The sequence below is a fragment of the Cynocephalus volans genome, chromosome 2 (genome assembly GCF_027409185.1).
Source record: "Cynocephalus volans isolate mCynVol1 chromosome 2, mCynVol1.pri, whole genome shotgun sequence".
Lineage (NCBI taxonomy): Eukaryota > Metazoa > Chordata > Mammalia > Dermoptera > Cynocephalidae > Cynocephalus > Cynocephalus volans.
In genome coordinates this window covers 182,052,655-182,077,104 of record NC_084461.1, presented here as the reverse complement: position 1 = coordinate 182,077,104, position 24,450 = coordinate 182,052,655, and the positions used below count along the sequence as shown (strand labels likewise).

At 41.4% G+C, this 24,450-nt stretch overlaps 1 pseudogene; it reads left to right on the top strand.

Annotated features, from left to right (window-relative positions):
* The first annotated feature begins 4,750 nt into the window (after window positions 1-4,750).
* On the top strand, window positions 4,751-22,793 carry LOC134370715 (transmembrane protein 132B-like; annotated as a pseudogene).
* Window positions 22,794-24,450: the final 1,657 nt, after the last annotated feature.

Sequence of the window (24,450 nt, the reverse complement as noted above, 5' to 3'; positions counted from 1 at the left end):
CAAAAATGGTCCAAGCATAAAATTTGATGCACCTTAGATTTGATTTATGAAACATAGAGAATACCTGGTAAGGAATGAGTGTTCGCACACACACATACACATGATTACAAAATTCCTCAAATTATGCTTATAATTTTGCTAGTTATTATTGAAAGAAAATGAGCTGAGGTGCCAGGTACCAATCAAGATTTATTAAAGGAAAAGAATCTACCAGGCTGCGCTCAAAGTGGAGGACAGTACCAGGTATGGGGGTGAGAGAGCTTATATAGGGCACCAAGGGCTGGCTGATACCATCAAGGAGGGGCATTATGCTAATGCAGAAGCTATACAACCGTGGTGGAGAATAGCTCCTTTGCAGCAGCAAAAGGATTTCTGTTTTGCAGAAGTCACAAGGCTTCTCATAAAGGAAAGGGGGAGTGGTTTAGTGCTGGAGTGGAAGACAAGGCCAGTGGTTATTTTGTGCTCATTGTGTGCACAATGGTGCCGATCATGTCCAAGATCCATCATTCCCACCTTTTAAGTATAGGGAGAAGGGAAAGGGGGCATAGGTCTCATTCTTCTGAAGCTACTTCCTGCTGGAGATGGGCGAAGATATGAAAAACTAAAGATTTATGTTGGTGGGTAAAACAATTAGGTGGCAGGGTATTGGTTTCATGTGGGGAGGCTATATTCTTCTGGGGGAGGGTCGCTGATTCTAAGGGGCTGATATGCTCCTCGCAGGAACAATTCGGCAACATTTTGGTTGGTGAAAGCCTGCATACATTCCTGCAAGAAATTAGAGAAACACCAAAAGAGACAGGGACCAAAAAGTAGGATGATTCCCGGCACAGTTAGGGGACATGGTAGGGGCATAAGCCAGGGTATCCTAGGGTTCAGTGGCTGGGGCCACCCCCAAAGGTGTGTTTGTGTTTTGTAACCCTTTGCACCAGTGATCGATGCTCGCCTTTAAATGGTTTAAGTTGTTTTGGATCACCCCAGACTCATTTACGTAATAACAGCATTCCTCCCCCAAGAAGAAGCAGGTGACTCCTTTCTCGGCTGTAAGGAGGTCAAGAGCCCTAGGGTTCTGTAAAGCGACTGTCACGAGTCAGGTGACCTATCACTGGAGGGAGGAGATGCTATCTATACTTAGTTCTTCTGAGAGTTTTTGATAGAATTGAGAGGCAGTAGCAAGGTCTGCTATGTCAGTCCCAGTTGCAGGAAGGATCCCTACCTCAATTAAAAAAGGTACAATTAGTGCTGTACGGGAACAGGAGGCACTTCCTGAGGTGGGGGTCAAAGTTAGTCCCAGTTCCATCTACATCCCTCCATCTGTCTAGATGGTGATGTCAGGGATGAGCCAAATGAATATGCAAGAAATCACTTTATCGGGCAGGCAACAGGATGACATAGTTTTATAAAGGAAATATATTCTGGTTTTATGGCATGGATGAGGAGGGGGTGAGTGGTAGCCTTTGGTGGTGTTATTAAGGCAGAGTGTGGGCAGGCCCCGCATAACGCTGACAGTCCCCACTGGGGTGAAATTAGAGGAAAATGAAGAGATAGTTGTAGAAACATTACGGGCTACCATGACAGAGGGGGGTGATCACAAAAAGTTTCTCACAAAGTGGGAGATAGATGAGTCGCTCGAAGACCAGTCTGATTCATTGAGGACTGCATCATCCCTGCAGACCTGGAGCCTCCATGTTCCAGGTAAGGGGGAGCATTGAGATAGGAGGTAAAACACGGGAAAGATGCAAAGGGTTAGGGAGCCAAAAGAATTTAAAGGGCACATTGCCACAATGAAATTGCTAAGAAGCATCCTACTGATAGTAGGTAAAGGAGTGCCAGGAGAAATCTTCCTATAATGTTACAATCTTTCAGGGCAACACTGGCCAATCCTGTAACAAGTACTAGAACAGGTAATGTAACAAATGTTAGGGACACGGAGTGGCATATACTTATGATGTCCCAAGATGGCAAACCCACTACAGCAGGTCAGAACCAGTCTTGGAGCAGCTCATGTGTGAAGGATGTGAAGCGGGCCTGCAAGAGTGAGAGGATAATCACCAGAGAAAGAAAGATCATCCTTCTTCTGGGATTGGGGAGATTTTCAGTTTTATGGGTCCTAAAATGGACAAAGTGTAAGGAGATGTTGGGTTGGGGGTTGAGCAGAGGGACCCCTCTAGCTTGGTGTTAACAGATTTTTTGGGTAAAGTCTCAGGCACTAGTTTTACCAAGGATAAGTGTTACCAAGGGGGCCTTTCTTAGTACTTTCACTGCTGTGGGGGTGGTGAGAAGTACTGTATAAGGCCCTTCCCAACATGGTGAGAGGGGCTTTGGGATTTGGGTATTAATATACACTTGCTGTCCTGGGCTCAGTTTAAAGTCTGAGGGGGTGGTGGAGACAGGATGAGGTAATAGAAGGTTGGCCTGTTCCTGAAGAAGATCTCTAATGAGCAAAAGAGTAAGGAGATACTGGCCTAAAGGTGATGAGCTGGGTGGGAGAGGTGTGAGAGTGAAGGGTCTACCATATATAAGTTCGAAGGGAATAAGACCTGTGGGCTTGTGGGGGCAGCTCGCAGGCAAGTGAGTGCTAAAGGTAGAAGTTGGGTCCAAGGGAGGTGAAGTTCCATGGACAGCTTGGTGAGGTGTGTTAGATTTACTATGGCATAACCTGCCCGGGGGATGGGCATGGAGGTGGCACTCCCATCTATGAACGATGTATGTTGGGGCCACGTAATGGGATGTGGGGAGGTATGTAGAAAGGGATTGAGAAAGAGGTCTAAAGCCTCCATGCAGTTATGTTCTAAGGGTTGTGAGTGTTTTGGGATGAGAGTGGCTGGATTTATTGGAGGACAAGGTTTGAAGGTAAACTGGGAATTCTCAATGAAGGTAAGGTGAATAAGTTGTAGGTGGGAAGGGGAGAGAACTGACATGGCCTTATGGCTGAGAAGGTCTGGACTGTTTGTTGTCCAAAAGTTAGTTTAGAGCTTTCTTGTGTTAAAAGGGCAACTGCTGCCAAGGCCCGTAAACAGGGGGCCCATCCTTGAGTTGTAGTGTATAGTTGTTTAGAGAGGTATGTAACCAGGGAGAAAGTATCTCCTGCCTCTTGTCCCAGAATGCCAACCACAAATCCTTGGGTTTTGGTGATGAATAGGATAAAAGGATGAGATAGGTTTGGGAGGGATAGAGCTGGGGCTGTGAGGAGAGGGGCTTGTAATCACTGGAAGGGAGAATGAATGGGCTTTGTGGGATCTAAGGGAATGGCAGGATCCCCTTTGGCTGCCTCTTAAAGTGGTTTTGCAAGCACAACAAAGTTGGGGATCCACACGTGGAGATGTCCTGCAAGCCCCAGGAAAGAGAGAATGTCACTCTTTGTGGTGGGAGTTGGTAGTTCAGAAATTAATTTTTTGTGATCCACTGATTTCTCTGGTGTTGAGGGTGAGGTGGACTCACAAATAGGTGACTGAAGAGGAAGAAATTTGGGCCTTGCTGGGGGACACTTGATATCCCCTGGAGGCCAGGAAATTAAGGACAGCAACAGTGCAGGCCTGTGAATCCTCATTGGAGGGGCTATGAAGGAGGAGGTCATCTGTATGTTGTATTAAAGTGCTTGAGGTTGGGGGAAGTTTAGATAAGTCTTGAACTAAGGCCTGGCTAAAAAGTGGGGGCTATCCTGAAGTCCCTGGGGCAAAATTGTCCAAGTAAGTTTTTGGGAATGGTGCATGTCAGGATCAGTCCTGAACTAGATGGTATGAGCTTTATAACTGGAAGGATAGGTGTATTAAAAGGCCAGTGGGTAGGCTGTAAGAGAAGAGAAGAAAAGACTTTGTGTATGATGGGTTTTAAGCCAATTAGGTGTTTGTTAGTGATGGGGTATTGTGGGACATTAGGGAACAGAGAGGGGTTCTTCAACTTAACAAGGACAGGGGGATGGTGCATAGCAATGAAGGGAGAAGAAGTATCCCATACTACAGGATTAACCTTGTCCAAGGGGAAGGGGAAGGTGGAAACCTCAGGGGCCAAGTCTGGGGGTGGCCTGTAATAGGAGTATTGTAAATGGAATTAAAGTGTTTAGGGTAAGAGTAGCTTTGAATTTAAAAAGAGTGTCCCATCCCAGTAAGGAGGTTGGGCATTGAGGCATTATGAAAAATTTGTGTGTGAATTGGGTATGATGTAGGGTGCAGGAAAGGGATTGAGTGATCCATGGGTGGTATTCTGATCCCATGACCCCTACTATTGTGATACAGGATGGGGTTGTTGGTCCTGCATATTCAGGAAGGGTAGAGTAGGTGGCCCCTGTATCTATGACAAAAGAGATTGGCTTACCTGCTGTGAGGTGAGTTACCCTCGGCTCATGGATGGCAATCTCTGTGGGGGCCTTGGGCCATGGGCATCATCAGTCCTCCTTCTGGGTAAAGCCAAGAAGCTCCAGTAAGGATGGCCATGAAGCCAAAGGCTGTGGGCTGGGGACTGGGCTACTCCCTCTCTGGGCTACCCCCCAGTGACCTGGCTATTTGCAGTGAGGACAGGGCCTGGGAGGAGGCCTGTGGTTATGGCAGACCCATGCCCAGTGGCCTGGTTGACTGCATTTGAAACAGTTCTCAGGTGGCTTGCCCCTTGATGCAGCAAGCTTTGGAGTATGTGAACCACAGATGGCATTAGCCAGAAGTTGATATTTGGCCTGATTTCTTTTGTAATGATCCTTTTTTTTCCCTCTATTGTTAAAAACCTTCAAAGCTGCATTGTGGAGGTAGTGTAAAAGGCCATGCCTGCAGGTGAGTTTGGATCTATACGTGTGTATTTATATAAAGCCTCAGAGAGGTGGGTTAGGAATTAGTAGCCTTTTGGAGGCTGTGAAATAGGTGTGTGATCATATTATCCCAGAGATTCTCATCCCCGTGGCCAGCCTGGTAGTCCCTATTTGGGTCTGTGTGAGGAATGGAGCATGTACCTCATCTGCCTGTTGTTGGTCCATTACCCAGACCTGTTCCCTGTCTTCAAGGGACAAAATAGTAGTGAGAATCATAAAAAAATCATGCCAGGTGAGATCATAAGACTGGGTGAGATATCTGAATTCCTTAAGATATGTGTCTGGGAATGACTGGAAGGATCCCAGTGATTTTTCAATTTGGGAGAGATTGGAAAGAGAAAAGAGGATGTGGACCTGGACAATTCCCCCTGTCCCTGCCACTTCACGGAGGGGGGGTATAAAGGAGGTGGAGCTGAGGCAGGGTTGTCACCTGATGAAGGGGGAGAAGGAAACAGGGGTTGGGTGGCCGAGGGTGAGCGTCTCGAGACCAGGTAGGGGGAAGAGAGGAAAAAGGTGAAGGCTGATGGATCAGAAGATTGATTTGAGTCCAGAAGGGGAGGTGAGGCATGAGCTAGGAGAATTTGAAACATAGGACAGTTTTGACAGAGAGAGAAGGAGGCTCGAACATAAGAAATCCCTCCAGCTTTTGCCAATTCAGTGAGTATCTAAATCGAGAGTGCCATCTTGTGGCCACTGTGATCCTTTGTAATGAGGTGTTCAAGTTTTAATGCCTCCCTGGAGGCTGAGAGATTGTCCAGGAGACAGCCCAGAAGCATAGAGCTTGGAGGTTTGGATTGTAAGGATCCCATGTAGAGGGTGTGAAAGGAAACGGGCAGTCCTCGTAGAAGAATGCCACCAAGGAGCATCCTCTTTGGTGTGCATCTTCTTTTCAAGCAAAAAGCCACCCACTGGCTAATGGAGCATCCTCCAGTAGCTGGGGGGCACGAGAAGAGTTCCCTTGGCCAGGCATGTGGGGCTTCATAGAGACTATAGTTGTAGAGAGTAGTCAGGGGAACCCATAGAAGCAGCACTGACCCACTGACTCACGCTGAATTGAGGCTGATGTTGGATGTGTTGGTCTGAAATGGCAAAAAGAGAAAGTCCCAGAGGCACCAAGTTCGGCAGGTCTGGGAATGGGGGCTGAGGGCCAATCAACTCAAGAGAGGGGGTCATCCAACAATGTCGGCCAGAACCCTTCCCAGGTTTCAGCACCATAATGAAAGAAAGTGAGCTGAGATGCTGGGTACCAATCAAGCTTTATTAAAGGAAAAGAATCTACCAGGCTGTGCTCAAAGTGCAGTGGAGTACAGTACTAGGTGTGGGGGTGAGAGAGCTTATATGGGGCACCAAGGACTGGCTGATACAATCAAGGAGGGTCATTATGCTAATGCAGAAGCTATGCAACTAGGGTGGAGAATTGCTCTGTTGCAGCAGCAAAAGGGTTTCTGTTTTGCAGAAGTCATGAGGCCTCTCATAAAGGAAAGGTGGGAGGGGTCTGCTGCTACAGTGGAAGACAAGACCGGCGGCTATTTTGTGCTTATTGTATGCACAATGGCACCAGTCACGTCCAAGATCCATCAATTATTGACTAGGACAAAATGCTTTTTATGGAAATTTTTTATCATCCATTGTCACTAATGCTTAAAAACCATATTAGCTCCAATCCTGTCAGTCTGTTTGTTTTGGTTTCTAGTAAGTCAGAGCAGGGGTATTTCACGAAATTTCATTGTTGTGCTTATGTGTTTTTTCTCTGATGTGTCTGAAGGTTCTACTTCCTCCCCAAAGGTTTCTAACAACTGTGGTTCTATTTTTGTGAATGGGAAGGAAATAAAGAGCAAAGAGGACACGATTGTGAACTTCACCCACCAGCATTTCACCTCCCATTTCAAGGCTGCCATCTGGACACCCTGATTCTCTTTGCATATTGAGATCTCAGACATGAAGCTGAGCCAGGTCAAGGGCAAGAGGATCCCAGTGACCTCCAACAAAAGGTGAGGGACCAGAGAGAGAACTGTGGGCCCAATGCTGCAGGATGCGGATCTTCGTAAGAGGTCAATTGGCCTTGAGGGGTCCAGGCCTTGGGGAAATGATACTCATGGTAGGTTACAGTGGGCTGGGCTTGGGGTTCAGAAGGTTCTGATTCTGCCACCCATTTGTGGCAAGAGCGGCTAGAGGGTGTTAGTGAGGGCAGGGGCTCAGAATCAGACTCCACCCATCACGAGCAACTTGAGAAAATTTCCAAATTTCTCCGATTCTCAGTTTTCTTTTCTAAAAATAGGAATAATCAGTACTGACCTGATAGGCTTGTTGCTAACATTAAATAAAATGGTGCATATAAATAAAAAAATGCATTTAGTGCATCTAGCTCAGGCCTGGCATTTAGGAACAGCTTGATATTTGTCATTAATTCCCCATTTCCCGATCGTCTTTCCTTCTATTAGCCATTCTTTTATACTTGTAATAGTCAGCACAGGTTTAGTGAGTGTGGGATGGCGTGAAGTGTGGATGCTGGAGTGGGCCTGCTTGGGGCTTGATTCTGGTTCTGCCACTTACAATTCTGCGGCCCTAGACTAGTCACTTTTACTCCATATTCCTCAGTTTCCAAATTTACAAATTGGGAAAGATAATAATTCTTTATATTGCTATTCTAAGAATTCAAGGAGATGTAATTGAATGATTCATGAGCCCTTGATGATACGTTGTTATTTACACAAGTCCACACTTTATTTAGATTTCCTGAATTTTAACCCTATATATTTTTTCTGTGACACAATTCTATTCTATTCAGTATACGTTACATGTAGTCTTTATGTCCTCTTAGGCTCCTCTTATCTGTGACAATTTCTCAGACTTCCCTCCTTTTTAATAACATTGATAGTTTTGAGGAGTGCTGGTCAGGCATTTTCTATGATGTCCTTCAGCTGGAATTCTCCTGAGGGGTATGTGTGGTGTGTGTGTGTGTGTGCATTCACGTGCATGTGTACTTTCATGTTTTCCTGGGACTATGAGCTTTGTGGGGAGAAATACCACGGACGTAAAATGTCATTGTCATCACATCATTTCAAGGGTAATTGGTTCATCACTGATGAAGTTGACCTTGATCACCTGGCTGAGGCAGAATTCATCGGGTCTCTCCACTGTAAAGTTGCTCTCTCTCCCCTTCACCCCTCTATTCCATATTGTCCTCTTTGAAAAGAACTCACGATGCACAACCCACATTTTAGGAGAGTTGGGTATGTGCCCCCTCCTTGAAAGCAGAGTATCCACATAAATTTATATGGAATTCTTTCATGTGGAAGGCCTGTGTCTTCTCCTCCATTTAGTTATTTATTCAATTATTTATTTATATTAGTATGGACTCATGGATACTTATTTCATGCTTTTGGTCATAATACAATACTCTTATTTATTTTGTTGATCAGATGATCCAGCTTTGATCACTGGAAGCATGTTCACTCTGTCCCTGTGTCCCTTTGACATATTGCCAGCAGTGTATATTTTCTAAGTTTTGAACACTTTCTTACTTTATGGTACTACAAGATGTTCCCCTTGTATGTTTCCTCACCTGGTCCTAAAGCCATCATTTTTTCTAGAATCTCTGATTCCTTTTATTAGAGAATATTAGAAACCAAGATCTGGGAATTGGTTTGCTCACTGTTACTTGGTGTCATTTCCTTTAGGCTGTCTTGGCTGTCAGAACAAAGAAATACAGGTGTGTGCACTAACCCCCATACACACACAAAACTAAAATATTTCTGTATGTAACCATCCTTATCCATGTTAAGCTAAATAGGAGTTCCTAGTGGTGTCTCCAATTATAATCAATTACCATCGGATTGTTTAGCTTCTTCCTCTGCTTACCTGTAAACTCCCACTATCAGCCATTTACTTAATGTGCTTAATTGTTCTATTTTGACATACATGTTGTCAGTATCAGAATAGTTAACCTGGAACAGATACATCTTTTAAAATTTTAATTTATACATTGTAATTATACATACTTATGGGATGTAATATGATATTTTGATTCTTGTGTATATTGTATACTAATCTGGTCATGGTAGCTAGTGCATTTATCACCTCATGCATGTGACATTTCTTTGTAGGGAAAACATTCAGAAGCCTCTCCTTGAGCTATTATGGAACATACAACACTTAACAGTGCACCACAGCTGCCCCGCTGTGCAATAGAGCAGCAGAACCATTGCTTCTATCTAATGGAACAGATATGTTTTTCACAGATGGGCAAGAGAGAACAGAATCCAGAATGGAAGAAGAAGATGAGTTGTCCCATGGGCAGGAAGGAGATGAGGATCGAAGGAAGGAAGGGGAAGGTGGGACAGAGGAATAGAGGAGACATGTGAACAGGTTCCAAAGATAAATTTCAAGCATTTTTAGTGTTTTTATTTAGGTCAGTTTCTCCAGCATGAATTTTTTTTTATTTATTAAGAATATTAATGAGATACAAAGCTAATTGTCAACCCTCCTGCCCATATGTGAGAGCCAGATTCATACTGGGGGCATACCCACTACCAGAAATTACTTTTGTACCCCTTGTCCCCACCCAATTTTCACCCAACCTCCCTCCCCGTGCCCCTCTCCCTCACACTCCACTTTGTATCCCTAGGAATGTTCCCTTCCTCTGTTGGATCACGGCACTACTGTGGTCTTTCCTTCCTTCCTTCTTTCTCTCTTAGCTCCCACATATGAGTGAGCACATGTGGTATTTATCCCTCTGTGCTTTGCTTATTTCACTCAACATAAGTTTCTCCAGGTTCATCCATGTTGTTGCAAATGGGAGTATTTCATTCTTTTTCATGGCAGAGTAGTATTCCACAGTGTATATATAACACACTTTCTTTATCAAATCATCCATTGATGGACATTTAGGTTGGTTCCATATCTTGGCTATTGTAAACAGAGCTGCAATGAACATGGGAGTGCAGGTATCTCTTTGACATGATTATTTCCATTCCTCTGGATATATACCCAGAAGAGGGATTGTTGGATCATATGGAAGATCTATCTGTAGTTGTTTGAGAAACCTCCATACTCTTTTCCACTGTGGTTGTACTAATTTTCAGTCCCACTGGCAGTGCAGTAGTGTTCCCTTCTTTCCACACCCTTGCCAGAATGTGTTATTCACTGTCTTTTATATTATAGCCAGTCTAACTGGAGTGAGGTGGTATCTCAATGTGGTTTTAATTTGCATTTCTATGATTACTAGTGATGTTGAGCATTTTTTCATTTATCTGTTGGCCATATGTATGTCTTCCTTTGAAAAATGTCTATTCAGCTCCTTTGCCTATTTTTTAATTGTGTCAGCTGTTTTTTTACTATATAATTGCTTGAGTTCTATGTATATTCTGGATATTAATGCCTTGTTGTATGCAGAGTTAGCAAAAATTTTCTCCCACTCTGTAGGTTGTTGTTTCACTCTGTTGATTGTTTCCTTTGCTGTGAAGAAACTTTTAGTTTAATATAGTCCAATTTGTTTTTTTTCTTTTGCTGCTTGTGCTTTTGGGCTCATGTTCCTAAAGTCTGTACCCTGACTTAATTGCTGAAGTGTTTCACCTATATTTTCCCTTAGTAATTTTACAGTTTCAGTTCTTATACCTAGGTCTTTAATCTATTTTGAGTTGATTTTAGTGTATGGTGAAAGATTCATATCTAGTTTCATTCTTCTGCATATGGATATCCAGTTTTCCCAGGACCACATTTTGAAGAGGCAGTTTTTTCCCCAATGTAGATTTTTGTTGCCTTTGTCTAATATCAGATGGCTATAAGCCTGAGGAGTGATTTCTGGGTTCTTTATTCTACTTCACTGGTCTGAATGTCTATTTTTATACCAGTACCTTTCTGTTTTGGTTACAACATCTTTGTAGTAAAATTTGAAGTAAGGCAGAGTCATGCCTCCGGCCTTTTTTTTTTTTTTTGCTCAGGATTGCTTTGGCTATTTGGGGTCTTTTGTTTTTCCATATAAAAGAGTAAGATTGTTTTTTCCATTTCTGTGAAGAATGCCATTGGTATTTTGATGGGGAATGCACTGAACCTGTAGATAGCTCTGGGTAGTATAGACATTTTCACAATGTTAATTCTTCCAATCCAAGAGCATGGAATATCTTTCCATCTTTTTGTGTCTTCTGTAATTTCTTTCAGAAGTGGTTTATAGTTCTCATTGTAGAAGTCTTTCACCTCCTTGGTTAAATTGATCCCTGGGTATCTTATTTTTTTGATGACAATTGTAAATGGTCTTATTTTCTTTATTTGTGTTTCTGTTGATTCATTATTTGAGTATATAAATGCTACTGATTTGGGGGCATTTATTTTATACCTGCAACATTACTGAAGTTATTAACCAGCTCTAGGAGTTTTTTTGATAGAGTTTTTAGGTTTTTCTATATATAGTATCATGTCATCTGCAAATAGAGAAAGTTTGACTTCATCTTTTCCAATCTGAATTCCCTTTATTTATTTCTCTTACATGATTGCTCTACCTAGTACCTCCAGTACTATGTTAAATAGAAGCAGTGAGAGTGGACATCCTTGTCTTATTCCTGTCCTTAAGGGGAAGGCCTTCAATTTTTCCCCAGTCAGAATGATACTGGCAGTGGGCTTGTCATAAATGGCTTTTATTATGTTGAGATATTTTCCTTCTATATCTAATTAGTTGAGAGTCTTTATCATGAAGGGATGCTGAATTTTGTCAAATGCTTTTTCAGCATCTATGGAGATAATAATATGGTCTTTGTCCTTGGGTTTTGATGTGATGTATTACACTCATTCACTTTTGTATGTTGAACCATCCTGGCATCCCCGGGATGGATCCCACTTGATCACAGTGTATATATTTTTTTTTTTAAATATGTTGCTGTATTCTGATTGTTAATATTTTGTTGAGGATTTTAGCATCAAGGTTCATCAAGGATGTTGGCGTATAATTTTTCTTTTTTGTTGTGTCTTTATCTGGTTTTGGTATCAGAGTTATGTTGGCCTCATAGAATGAGTTTGGGAGAGTAGTATCTGTTTCAATTGTTTGAAATAGTTTGAGGACAATTGGTATTAACTCCTCTTTAAAAGTTTGATAGAATTCAGCTGTGAAGCCATCCTGGCCCAGACTGGTTTTTAGTTGGAAGATTGTTAGTTACCACTTCAATCTCCTTGCTTGTTATTGGTGTGTTCAGGTTTTCTTTCTCTTCTTGGTTCAGTCTTGGTAATTTACATGTGTCTAGAAACTTATCCATATCTTCTAGATTTTCAAATTTGTTGTCATACAGTTGTTTATAATCTCTAGTGATTCTTTGTATATCTGTGTTATCAGTTGTAATGTCTCCCTTTTCGTTTCTAATTTTTATTTGGGTTTTCTCTCTCCTTTTTTTGTTAATCTGGCTAATGGTGTGTCTATTTTATTTATCTTCTTGAAAAGCCAACTTTTACTTTTGTTGATCTTTTCTACTGTTTTTGGGGTCTCTATTTCATTTAGTTCTGCTCTGATCTTAATTATTTCTTTTTGTCTACTGCTTTAGGTTTGGATTGTTGTTGTTTTTCAAGTTCTTTGAGGCATAGTGTTAGGTCGTTTATTTGAAGTCTTTCCATTCTTTTGATATAAGCATTTACTGTAATAATCCAGCAAGAATTTTTAATGGGGGCAGGAATGTGGTAGGAGAGGTATTCTCTGGCAAACTTTTGGACCATAAGCTCAGAGGAAACAACATCAGTCATGATGTAAAGGGCCCTGTTTATATTTTTAGTACTTAAAGGGTCATTCCTAAAATGTCTTCACACCTTTGCTTTTTTGATTCTTATAACATACCTGTGAGACAGGAAAAGAGCAGCCAATAGTGTTTTCATTTTATAAAATGAATAAACTGTTTGGAAAACTGTTTAGAAAATGCCCCTAATAAACCTAATAAGTAGTAAGATTTGAAACTAACCAAGCTAGTCCTACAGATAAATTCCAGATTAAGAAAATGTTTTTCCTACCTGAAATATGGAATGCTATATTGACATCTATCTTAGAAAATAATTGAGTAACTTGTTACTAATTGCTTTTCTTGACATTTTAATTGTGGTACTTGTCAGTCTCTGTATTTCTTTTCCATATTATGTCACCAATTCATTTTGTTGTGAGTAAATGGTCTGGTTAGTTACTGTAGAAATAAACTAATGAGTGAATGATGTTTATTGCTCTTGATTAGTAATATAGATGTTCATATCTTTGACAAGGTAGTGATATTGACAAGAATTATCATTACTCAGCAAATTTTAAAAGTGACTTATTTTTAACATATCCATGACCAGGGGAGTGTATTTCCTGAAGCATCTGCCTGTTATTGGGGCTAGGTCAGGAGTTGATTTAGAGAGTTAGAAAGATGAGTTTGGAAGAATATGCTGTGGACTGAATTGTGGGGTCTCCCCTCATTCACATATTGAAGTCCTAATCCCCAATGTAACTGAATTTGGTGACAGGGTTTTTGGGAGGTGATTAAGGTTAAATGAGGTCATAAAGATGGGGTCCTGATCCAATAGGATTAGTGACCTTGTGAGAAGAGGGAGCACGCTCTCTCTCTCTCTCTCTCTTTCTCTCTTTCTCTTCTTTCTCTGTCCATACAGGCACTAAGGAAAGGCTGTGTAAGCACACAGTGATCGACAAGAAGGTCATCTGCAAGCCAAGAGGAGAGAACTTGTTATATAACCTGACCATGCCAGCACCTTGATCTTGGACTTCCAGCCTCCAGAACTGAGAGAAATAAATTTCTGCTGTGTAAGTCACCCGGTCTTTGGAACTTTGTTATGGCAGCATGAGCTGACTAATACAGGATACAACTTGGGAAAGATGGATAGACCAGAAGGAAGTGAATATAATCAAAGAAAGAAGCTTCAGTAAGAAAGGACCAACGATGAAGGAAGCAATTCAAACAGCTGTGAAATTCCCTTCTAAGTTGGAAAGTGGTTCAGCAGCAAGAGATGATTGTAAATGAAAAGGAACAAGGTGAAAAGAAAAGAGACTAGAGAAGTAAAAGAAAAGAATGGGGTTAGAAAAAATGTCCAGCAAAGGGCAGAGAACCTCCAAGGGGACATCACACGTCACATGGACAAACATGCATGTATACATAGGTTATTGCTGGGGAAGGGAAGGGACAGTTAGAAAAACACTGTCGGGAGTCAGTGGAGGGAAGTTCAGGATGCTCTGCCCTATGGAGAATTCTTCTGCCTCCTGTCTGTGGGGTGTGTGGCAGGACATGTCCACCTGAGGCTTTAGAGAGAGGGTGGGCCTCTCTTGAGATGCTGCAGGAGCCTCATGCCTGAGGGATGCCCCTGACCTCAGGAAGAGAAGCAGATTCCTTCAGGCTGAGCATCTTATCAAAACTCACTTTCTTTAAGACAAATTTTTCAACTCTTAATAAAAATGTGAAAAACAACTTTTTAAGAAAAATAATAGATCCAATGTTTACCATTTTTAAGGGTAATAAAGGAGAGGGTTTGGTTGTTTTCTGTTTTGTTTTGTTTTGCCTTTTAAACCACCAATAATGGAAGACGTAAAAGTCAACATGGAATCCTTCCTCAAAACCTGGCCGAGACTTGGGTGACTCTAGTCTTCCTCTCCCAGTCTTCTTTTCCATTTGCACAACTGAGGCAGGGAGAGGTTTCTCAGAAGAGAGCTCATCCCCTCCTGTCCGCTTGTCCTAGTCAACAAAGCCCACATCTCTCCTGTGAAAATATCAGGTAGATCAGAGGCAAGGGTGACAGGCACATTTTGCAGATGGGAAAGTTGTGACCTAGTACAGGTAAATGGCCCTTGGTAGATGGGTCCCAAAGCCCACAGCAATACCTTGGTATTTGAAACCACAATTCTTAAATATGTTGGTCCTTTGGCTGAATCTGGCCTTTAAATATGTTTAGTTTGGCCTAAAGAAAATGCTTATTTATTTTAATTTAAAAATTTAATTGTACATATTTATGGGGTACATAAATACATGCACATATTGTACAATGACCATTTAGGGTAGATAACATATCCAACCCCTGAAGATTTATCTTTTCTTTGTGGTGATTATGGTCAACATCCTTTTTTCTAACTATTTAAAAATATATAATATAATACTATTAGCTCTAGTTAGCCTACAACACCAGAACTTATTCTTTCTGTCTACAAATAGCTTTGTGCCTGTTAATACACCTCTTCCTTCCTCTCCCCTCCCCTTCCCAGACTCTAGTAACCATAACTCTACTCTCTACTTCAAAAAGTTCAACTTATTATTATCATGTTTTAGCTATCATATATAAGTAAGAACATGTGATATTTTTATTTCTGTGCCTTACTTATTTCACTTTACATAATATCTGCCATGCTCATCCATTTTGCCACAAATGAAAGGATTTCATGCTTTTTCACGGCTGAGTAAGATTCCACTGTATAGATATACCGCTTTATTTTTTTAATGTCAAAAGAAGACATACGAAGGGCCAACAGGTCTGTGAAAAATCCTCAGCATCACTAATCATCAGGGAAATGAAAATCAAAACAAAATCTTTTTAAAGAAAATTAGCTATTTAAATTTTTAAAAAGGAGATTTTATGTGAAAGCCTAGATTTTTGCTGACAAATTGGGACATTTGGCATGCTGGATGTTGCAGAGCTGGAGCCCACTGCAATGCTGGGCGATGCAGGAGGAGGGGTGTGCAGAACACCCGAGTCAGGGCCAGTTTTTCACGCTGCTTCCCTTAGAAACTGCTCTCGTGGGTTCACTTTGTCCCAATAGTTGATCAAGAAGCAAGGTGGCCCAGATTACAACAGTGTGCTTGCAGCTTCTTGGTTGCTAACATTTCCACGAAACAAATACAGCAATAGAAATTTGCTTTTATAATAGGTCTTTCATAACTTGTATTGTAGAGAGTCTATAAAAAGACACACAGTATAAATACCCTGGGGAAAAAAATAGAAGAAGAAAAGAAGAAAACTTTCCCTAATACCATCATAAATAAGTAATTTTGTTGGTGTTGTTTTTCTTTAAGTTTAGAAATAGTTATCAGATCATGAAAGTGAGCATTTTGAGGCAATGAATTCCCCAGCATGGGGGCCTAATGAGAGAACCGAAAACTGCCTGGGGCTGAATATCTGATGTTTGAGGCAGAAGAAAAGCTGAAATGAGGAGATAAAGTGCCTATCCTGTTGTGTAAACAGAAAGTGAATTAGAGAGGAAAAGTGTTTATGTACTATAAAGTCTAACAGCCACTTAAGTGGATGGTATTATCTCAGAAGGCAGAGTTTGCTGCTAATGGCCACTGGGACCATCTCCCTGCTTGGCAGCTGCTTAGATTTTAAAGGTAGAAGAGAACAGAGTCCTGCCTAGTGAGCAGCCAGTCCTCCAGGCTGTGAGTGCTGGGGGTGATTCTGATGCCCTTTGGGAGACAGTGGGCAACCAGGAGTGGCCCCATGGTTAGAAACTGGGAATATGTAGGTCATAAAAACAATGATGATAGTAGCTAATATACTCCCAGGAGCTGATGATATACCAGAGACTACATCAAACAACATTTTGCGTAAGTCAACCAACTCAATTCTTACAACAATCCTACAAGGTGAATTTTGTTATAATCCCATTCTCTAGATAAAGATTTCAGGGCATCAAGAGTTTATTCCATGAGTAGTAAGAGATTTAGGCACATGTAGTTTGGTATCAATACTTATGCTTGGCATAATTTTTGGTGGAGGGCCAGATAGTAAATATTTTAGATTATTACTGGCCAGATGGTCTGTCACAGCTATCACCTCTGCTGTTGTAGCATAAAAGCAGCCACAGAAGTGGTGTAAAAGAATGGGTGTGAATGTGTGCTAATAAAACTTTATTTACAAAAACTGATAAGGGCCAGAATCTGGCCTGCTATGCATCTTAGCTTGCTGACACCAGTTCTATTCTTGCTCTATTCTGCCTCTCAGGAGCATACCATTCCAAGAAGATCCTGTTGTAATGTCCATCTGCCTGGTGCTCTGTCTTTGCCCTGATCAGCAAAAGAGAGACAGAAACTAATATAGCTACTTTTCCTCAACTTTTTCTGAAGTCTTCTATTCTTCAGTGTTTTGAGTGAGGTGTATTCAGAGTCAGTGAATACATCAGGTCCACTCTCAGAAGATGATGGGAACTTCCATTGAGGCATGCTTTGTTTTCCTGCCCCCCAAAAGCATTTTCTAAGCTCTTCATGGAAATGGTGATTTTCTTAAGAAATAATGCTCATGTTCCATATAGCACTAATTGTGAGACTCTGTCTAGATGACATGCAAGCTGATTACAAGGGAAGGAAACCCAACCAGCTTAAAAACAAACAAACAAACAAATAAAAACCTCCCCAAAAAACCTCACATGGTAATCTGTTGACTCACATAACTGACCAAAAAAAAAAAAAAAAGGATAAGAGTAGACAAGCCTTGAGAAAAACTGGGTTTGGGGACTCGTATAAAGTGGCACAAACCTGCTCACAGGTGCCCAGGTCCAGTTAAATTTCAGGGGTGGGGCTCTTCTCTCTCTGTCCCACTTCAGCATCAGGACTTGGCACACAGCTGCCTAAAGAGCCTTCCCATCTGGTTCTTCTCCTTAGGTTCCATCTTTCAACCAAAAATTTCTTTTCTACTTCCTCCAGAGTAAACTTTACAAAATACAAATCTGATCATGCCACTTGCTTGGTTAGCACCCCCAGTGGACCCCATTTCCTGTAGCTGAACCAAGACCCCCCCGTTTTTTGTGAGGAGTGACTGAAGTAGTACCATTAAGTGCCCTGCCCCATGTGGCAAGTGCCCTGTGAGGGTTTCTTGCCCTTGAAGGAAGCTCTGGGAAGCCTACCCTGGTTCCAGAGGGTAGGGTGAGCCGTCTTTTCTCTACTGTTCCACAGAACCTGTGCTGAACTCTATGATAGTGTGGAGTATACTAAAAAGCATATGTACTTCACAGGGCCTGGTTTTCCAAAGTCTTGCAGTTTTAAATATTGACCTTGCAGAGGACTGGAAATTTTCCCCAGGCTATTGAGTCTCTGTTGCAAGAAAAGAATTGTGGCACAGCAAGGTTGCTGGCTCAAAGACAGATTAGTTATTGATTGATATCTAAGTTGCTGGAAAACTGCTAAAGGGAGAAGGAATGTTTGCTGAGATCAAGCTTGTGTTGATAGGACAACTTTATTGTCTACTGGAATGTCATCTGGCTTGTTTCACTGAATGTTACCAGCCTATATTGTTAAACTATAATCCCACCTATGTTCTCTTCCTGGAACTTCCTGGTCTGGAAAATAAATGCAGGAAGAGAACCCCTATTTGGGGTTAATTTCCCAATAAAGGGATCCCTCTCGCTGGAGCATTCCCAGGAAAGTTAACCACTTTGGGGCTTCTCACTGCTCAGAAGAGATGGGCTTGGAATAATTGTTTGCATCTCCATCACCCAGGGGAAGTCGGGTGACAAATCTGTGCAGGATGAAGCAACACAAAGCAACATGACAGCTCTCCTTGAAGCATTAATAACAATCGCTTTTAAATTCTGCTGAGCACATACTATATGCTGGCCTTGTGTCAAACACATTTCATGGATTATTTCTCTTAATTCTGCAACAACCACATGAGAGGCAGGTGTAGCCCCATTTTACAGGTGAGGAAAATGAGGATCAGGTGCTCAAGTCACTTGTCTAAGTTAGGCTGGAACCAGGCAGTGGAACTAGGCTTGTTTCAGTCCAGAGCTCAAACCAGTAGATTCCAAACTTTGCTTCGCATTGGATTCACCAGGGCCTCTTGAAAATCTATCCGTGGCTGGCTTGAACACCCTGATATTCTGCTTTGATTGCTACGGCTGACACTGGGCATTGGGATATTTTGAAGTGCCCCAGGTGATTTTAATGTGCAGCAACATTTGGGAACCACTGATATACTCTGATCCTGTATCCATCTATCTTGCACCTGCTTCTTCCACTTGAGTGAAAACAAGTTGAGAGGAAGAGATGGTGGCTCTGTCTTCTGGGTTCTGGGCTTGAAACAGTGTTTCTGGCAGCAGGCAACACCATCAGAGGGCCAGATGAATGGACAGATAGGTAAATGAGTCGGTGGGTGGGCATGTCTAGCAAGAGGGAGAACTACTCAGTACATTTCACCTTGCACAGTCAAGCAGAATCTGGACAGTGAGGGCAAATAAAACTTCTTAACAACGAGGGTGTTTACTCTGATTCGGTTTGTTTGTGCTCCAGGCCTACCCCAGAGAGTGATGACGAGGAAGACGAGGACAAGAAGGGACAAGGGTGCTCCCTCCAGTACCAGCATGCCACGGTGCACGTCCTCACCCAGTTTGCGGCCGAGTCACCTGATGCAGGTCAAATGACCTACATGCTGGGCCCCGACTGGCAGTTTGACATCACCAACCTCGTGACCCAATTCATGTAGGTGGAGGAGCCGAAAATCTCTCAGTTACAGGATGGCAGGACCCTTGCTGGTCAGGAGCCGGGAATAACCACAGTGCAGGTAGAGGCCGTCTGCTTATTGCTGCTTCCCCCAGATACCAGACCCGTCATTTGTATGTGTCCAGATACACGTTTGTGTGAGGAAATTCTAGGTAGGTGCGTGTTTGTGTGTGAAAGAGTATAATAACAGCAAACAATATGCAGGAATCACCAATCAATGTAACCCATATTCAAAAATGAATTTTTAATGAAGGAAGCACAGAAAAGCTTTTGCAAATTACAGATGCTATTGGGATAAAATATCTTACCCTTTTTACCAGTTGATGCCAAGTTAAAACATAAAATGCAAACCCTGATACCAGTCGTAGGTAACCCCAGGAGATATGTAGTATTGTCTGCACACATTTCTGGTTGTCACACCTGGGAGGGGGGTTATTACTGGCACCTAGTGGGTAGAAGTCAAGATACTGCTAATTACATTACAGTGCGTAGGAGAGCTTCCCACCAAAACAAAACAGAACACAAAGAAAAACCCTGTCAGCCTGAAATGTAAATAGTGCTGAGGTTGAGAAATCCTGCCTTATATGATACTCAACTTTCTGCATATCATTAATAGAAATTAGTGGAACCTGAGAATGCTGGTTATTTTCTAACTGAAATACAACCATTTCACTTTGTGGTCTTGGAGTGTATAAAAAGTTTTAAAAGTTTGAACAATAGCATAACAAATTCCTAAACAAATTCCATAGTGTATTCATTTATCAGAGAGCTAGGAGAACACTGTGGTGGAAGCATCATTAAGGAATTTAAATGGTTATGTATATAGCAGACACAAGCTTTCTCACTTACCTTGAAGGTCCTCTTGCCTCTCTCTGACTCCATCCTGGCTGAGAAGAGAGTGATCGTCCTGGATGACCAAGTCACCATCACAGAGCTAGGCATGCAGCTTGTGGCTGGCTTATCTCTTTCCGTGTAGCCTCACAGAGCAGACAAAAGGGCCATCGTCTCAACAGTGGCTGCCCAGGACATTCTTCAGTCCCCACAACAGGTAAGATTCCCAGACGCTCTGTGTCCCTGGTCAATCAAGACAACTTCTCTCTCTTGCTTATCACATCCTGCAAAAGAGAGCAGTAGAGCACTCATAGCGAGGACTGGTGATTCTTGAAGCTCCTGCTGCTTCTTATCCAAGCTGTTCTGTCTCTGAGAAAACTACACAGAGGTTTGGATAATTTTCTACTCTTATTTGCTTTTTTAGCCACAGCACACATATCCAAATACCATTGTACAGTGGTCTAATCTGTACAAGGAAAACTACTGCTAGACTGTAACCAAAAGATCACACATTTTCACTTCTCTCAAACAAGTAATATTTGATACTAGAATTTTTTGGGGGGGGCTATTTAAACAAGTATGGCTAATAGGTACCTGGTTTCAGTTGATTTATATTAATTATTGGCAACTCTAAACCTATGCTCCGTCTTTAAGATTGTAGCAAACCTGCTTAAATTATCCCAAGGTCATTGTTCCTTTCAAGCATGCCATCACCCATGATACATCTTTCCTCAGATACGTCAAGCTGAGCATGTCTTTCTGATAAAGAAAGCTTGACATGAGATTATCCTGAGCAGTAGCCTGATTACTTGCTCCTGAAATTTATTCACATGCATCATGTGATCTTTCAAACTCTTTTTGAAACGTCGAAGTCAAATTCTGCTATATGACATTCAGTCAGTTAACATACACATGACTGCATTCATTAAAGTAGATCATTTGTTCCTCACAACATTGGGACTACAGCACATAATTTATGACAGTTCATTGTATGATAGACACTATTCCAGATTTTAAAACATTGGGGTTTATTTTTCTCATTCTATATAATGAAAACGTATTTTATAGGAAATCATATCTGTGTACATGTTTACAAAGAAGAAGGAACCTGATTATAATATAATGCTTTGGTTTCATTTTCCTTAGGAAGCAATAGTCAGTTCTTGGATTTTGTTCAGTGATGGTTCAGTGACACCTCTAGACATTTATGATACCAAGGATTTTTCAATTACTGCCTCATCATTGGATGAAATGGTGGTGTCTGTCCAGCCAAACCTTGAGTCCAGCTGGCCAGTTGTGATTGCAGAAGGTGAAGGGAAAGGACCCTTGATTAATTTAGAAATGTTGATTAGTGAACTTTGTCAGAAGACCAAGAGGAAGAGTGTTTTTGTCATGAATAAAGGAAATGTCAAGGTCAAATAGGAACCAAGTATTGAGCACCAGAGAGGCAGTAATGATATTGAGGGCATAAATTGTGAATATAAAGACCACCTTAAAAGGGGGGATGGGAAAGGTTGGTGGACTGCCAAAAAGTTACAGTTAGACAGGAAGAATAAGTTCTGGTGCTCTAGGGTGACAAAAGCTAATAATATTGTATTGTATATTTTAAGAGAGCCAGATAAGAGAACCTCGAATGTAATAAATGATAAATGTTTAGGTGATAGATATGCCAACTATTCTGATTAGACCATTATACAATATATACATGAATTGAAACAAAAAATTGTACCCCAAAAACATGTCCAATGAAAAAAATATTTTTTTAATCATTTTAAAATTTAATTCTTTTAATTGAGACATAATTGATTATACGTATTTATGGGGTACTATAAATTATTATTATTATGTTTTGGCAGCTGGCCAGTATTGGTATCTGATCCTGTGACCTTGGTGTTACCGACACCATGTTCTCTCAAGTGAGCTAACTGGTCACTTGAAGAAGAAAAAAAAGACCACCTAAGTAATCCCATAGAGCGTGAAGGGAACCAGGAGAGAGCAGTTCAGGAATGTTCCAGCATGGCGCATCAGTTGGCCAAGAGGAAAGTACCAATAAAAGCACAACCCCACAGTCTCCTATGGAAGGAAAGGATAAGAAGTTACTCAAGAGTGGTGGTCCAGACACTCAAGGGAAGTTACCGGAACCCAATAATCCTGGTGATCTTACAGTGACCTCAAGAGGGTTAACAGACTTGGAGACTGGCATGTATGCCCTGCTCTGTGTCTTCTGCCTGGCCATTCTGGTCTTCTTAATCAACTGTGTGGCATTCGCTTGGAAATATAGACACAAAAGGTTTGCTGTGAGAGAGCAAGGCAGCATCCCCCATTCCCATGACTGGGTCTGGCTGGGGAATGAAGTGGAACTGCTGGAGAACCCCATTGACATCACACTCCCATCGGAGGAGTGCACCACCATGATAGACAGGGGGCTGCAGTTTGAGGAGAGGAACTTTCTTCTGAATGGCAGCTCCCAGAAGACTTTCCATAGTCAACTGCTCAGACCTTCTGACTATGTCTATGAGAAAGAAGTTAAAAATGAACCTGTCAATTCTTCGGGCCCAAAGAGGAAGCGAGTCAAGTTTACTTCCTACACCACCATCCTCCCAGAGGACGGTGGCCCCTACACCAACTCCATCCTGTTTGACAGTGATGACAACATCAAGTGGGTCTGCCAAGATATGGGGCTGGGGGACTCGCAGGACTTTAGAGACTATATGGAAAGACTGCAAGACCAGATGTAAACTCCTTTCTTATGTTTGTACTCACCTTAATGCCTTCTGTTTTTTGGGTGGTGGAGCAGAGAGTTTGATCAGCAATAGGGGATGATCTAACCAAGTTTATTTTGTGGAGGTCTGGTGGGATCCCTTCCTAAGCAGGTATCAGAGCAGACAATTTATAAGCCAGAATGTGTTCCTAGACAGCTACAAGGAGGTACTGCGAGCACTGTAGATGACATTCTCACACACTCGCTGGAACCAGCTCAGTGCTAATGCAATCAGTGTAAGAGTCATGGATGTTGTTAGTCATCTGAGGGTTAACAGCCACTTGGAATTGAGAGGATATGGGGATTGGTTTTTCTATTCTCAGTCCTTTGTAAAGCACAACTGACATTACTTGCCCTTGGCCTGGGAATAAGTGTATATAAAAGATAATTGAATGCTGCCACCTTTATTTGGAAGGAGCACTGCTCTTGGTTTGATACACATATGCAAAGGACTGGGACTGCAGAGTGCTGACAGCGATCCTCCCTACTTCTTGAGTCCTGGGCACTCCTTCCACCTTAACCCTATGCTCTCCCTGCCTGTGCATTGAAAGCTATTTCCTTTGGCCTCTGGAATTCTTTTGGAAACATGAGCAGGAAAGAAAAGTGTTAGTATTTTTTTCAAGTTCTGTTCATTGGTGTATAAGTTGTATTTCATGGGATTGGTTGGATTGTGTCATTTACTGGGTATCCATGCTGAATGCCTGTTTTCTCCACTTTTCCTCAGTTCATTGTTTTGGAATAGTATCTAAGTCTTTACCCAAACTTTACTTTTTCTAGTTTTCCGTATTAAAAGCTTGAAAATTCTTGCATCTGAATTGGAAGAGAGGTTTCATTTAATATATGAGTGTATAATGAAAATGTACAATTTTATAAATGATTTTTACATGAAGCTTGCAGAGTTTGGGAAAATGTTGAGAATGACAAATATATTTTCCTTCTCTGGTAGCTGTAACTTCATGAGGAGCTAATGTAGTACGTTTTGGGGGAGTAAAATCTTTCGAGTCACTTTTAGCTACAGACGTGCAAGCATTTTGTAAGCACCAAATTTTAGTAGCCTATCTGAAATTTAAAAATAGTATTGATATGCATCAAAATAAAACTGCTTAGAAAACATCTGCATATGAGACTTGTCATTTGCCTGAACAAAAATAAAAATAAATAAACAATTTTTCAATTTAACAGTGTGTAGAAATCCATCTATAGGGTGGCAAAAAATTTTCACAGTTGTTTTTCTGGCAGAGACAAAACACTTAGAGGATGCTTACTGAGGGTGAAAAGCAATGGATACTCTAAAAAAAAAAATTATAAAAGAAAATGGCTGTTCCAAAAATTGAGAAGTGGTCATTAGGTAAAATACAGGGACTGTAAATGGAAGTGGCAAAGAAAAACAAAATTATATAATTCCTGCATCACTTTTAAAATATAAAATGTTACTGAATTAACTACAGGAGAGGTCTTAAGCAAAGCACGAATTCAAGGGTAGGAAGATTTAATACTATTTTTATTAATTAAGATGGAATAACTGCTGAAACTGATATTGGTCTAGAATGATATTCTCTTCCAAGCCATTTCTTCCCTGAGAAATATAATTTTATTTTAAGAAGCAGGCATTGGAAAGACCTACAGGAGTTATC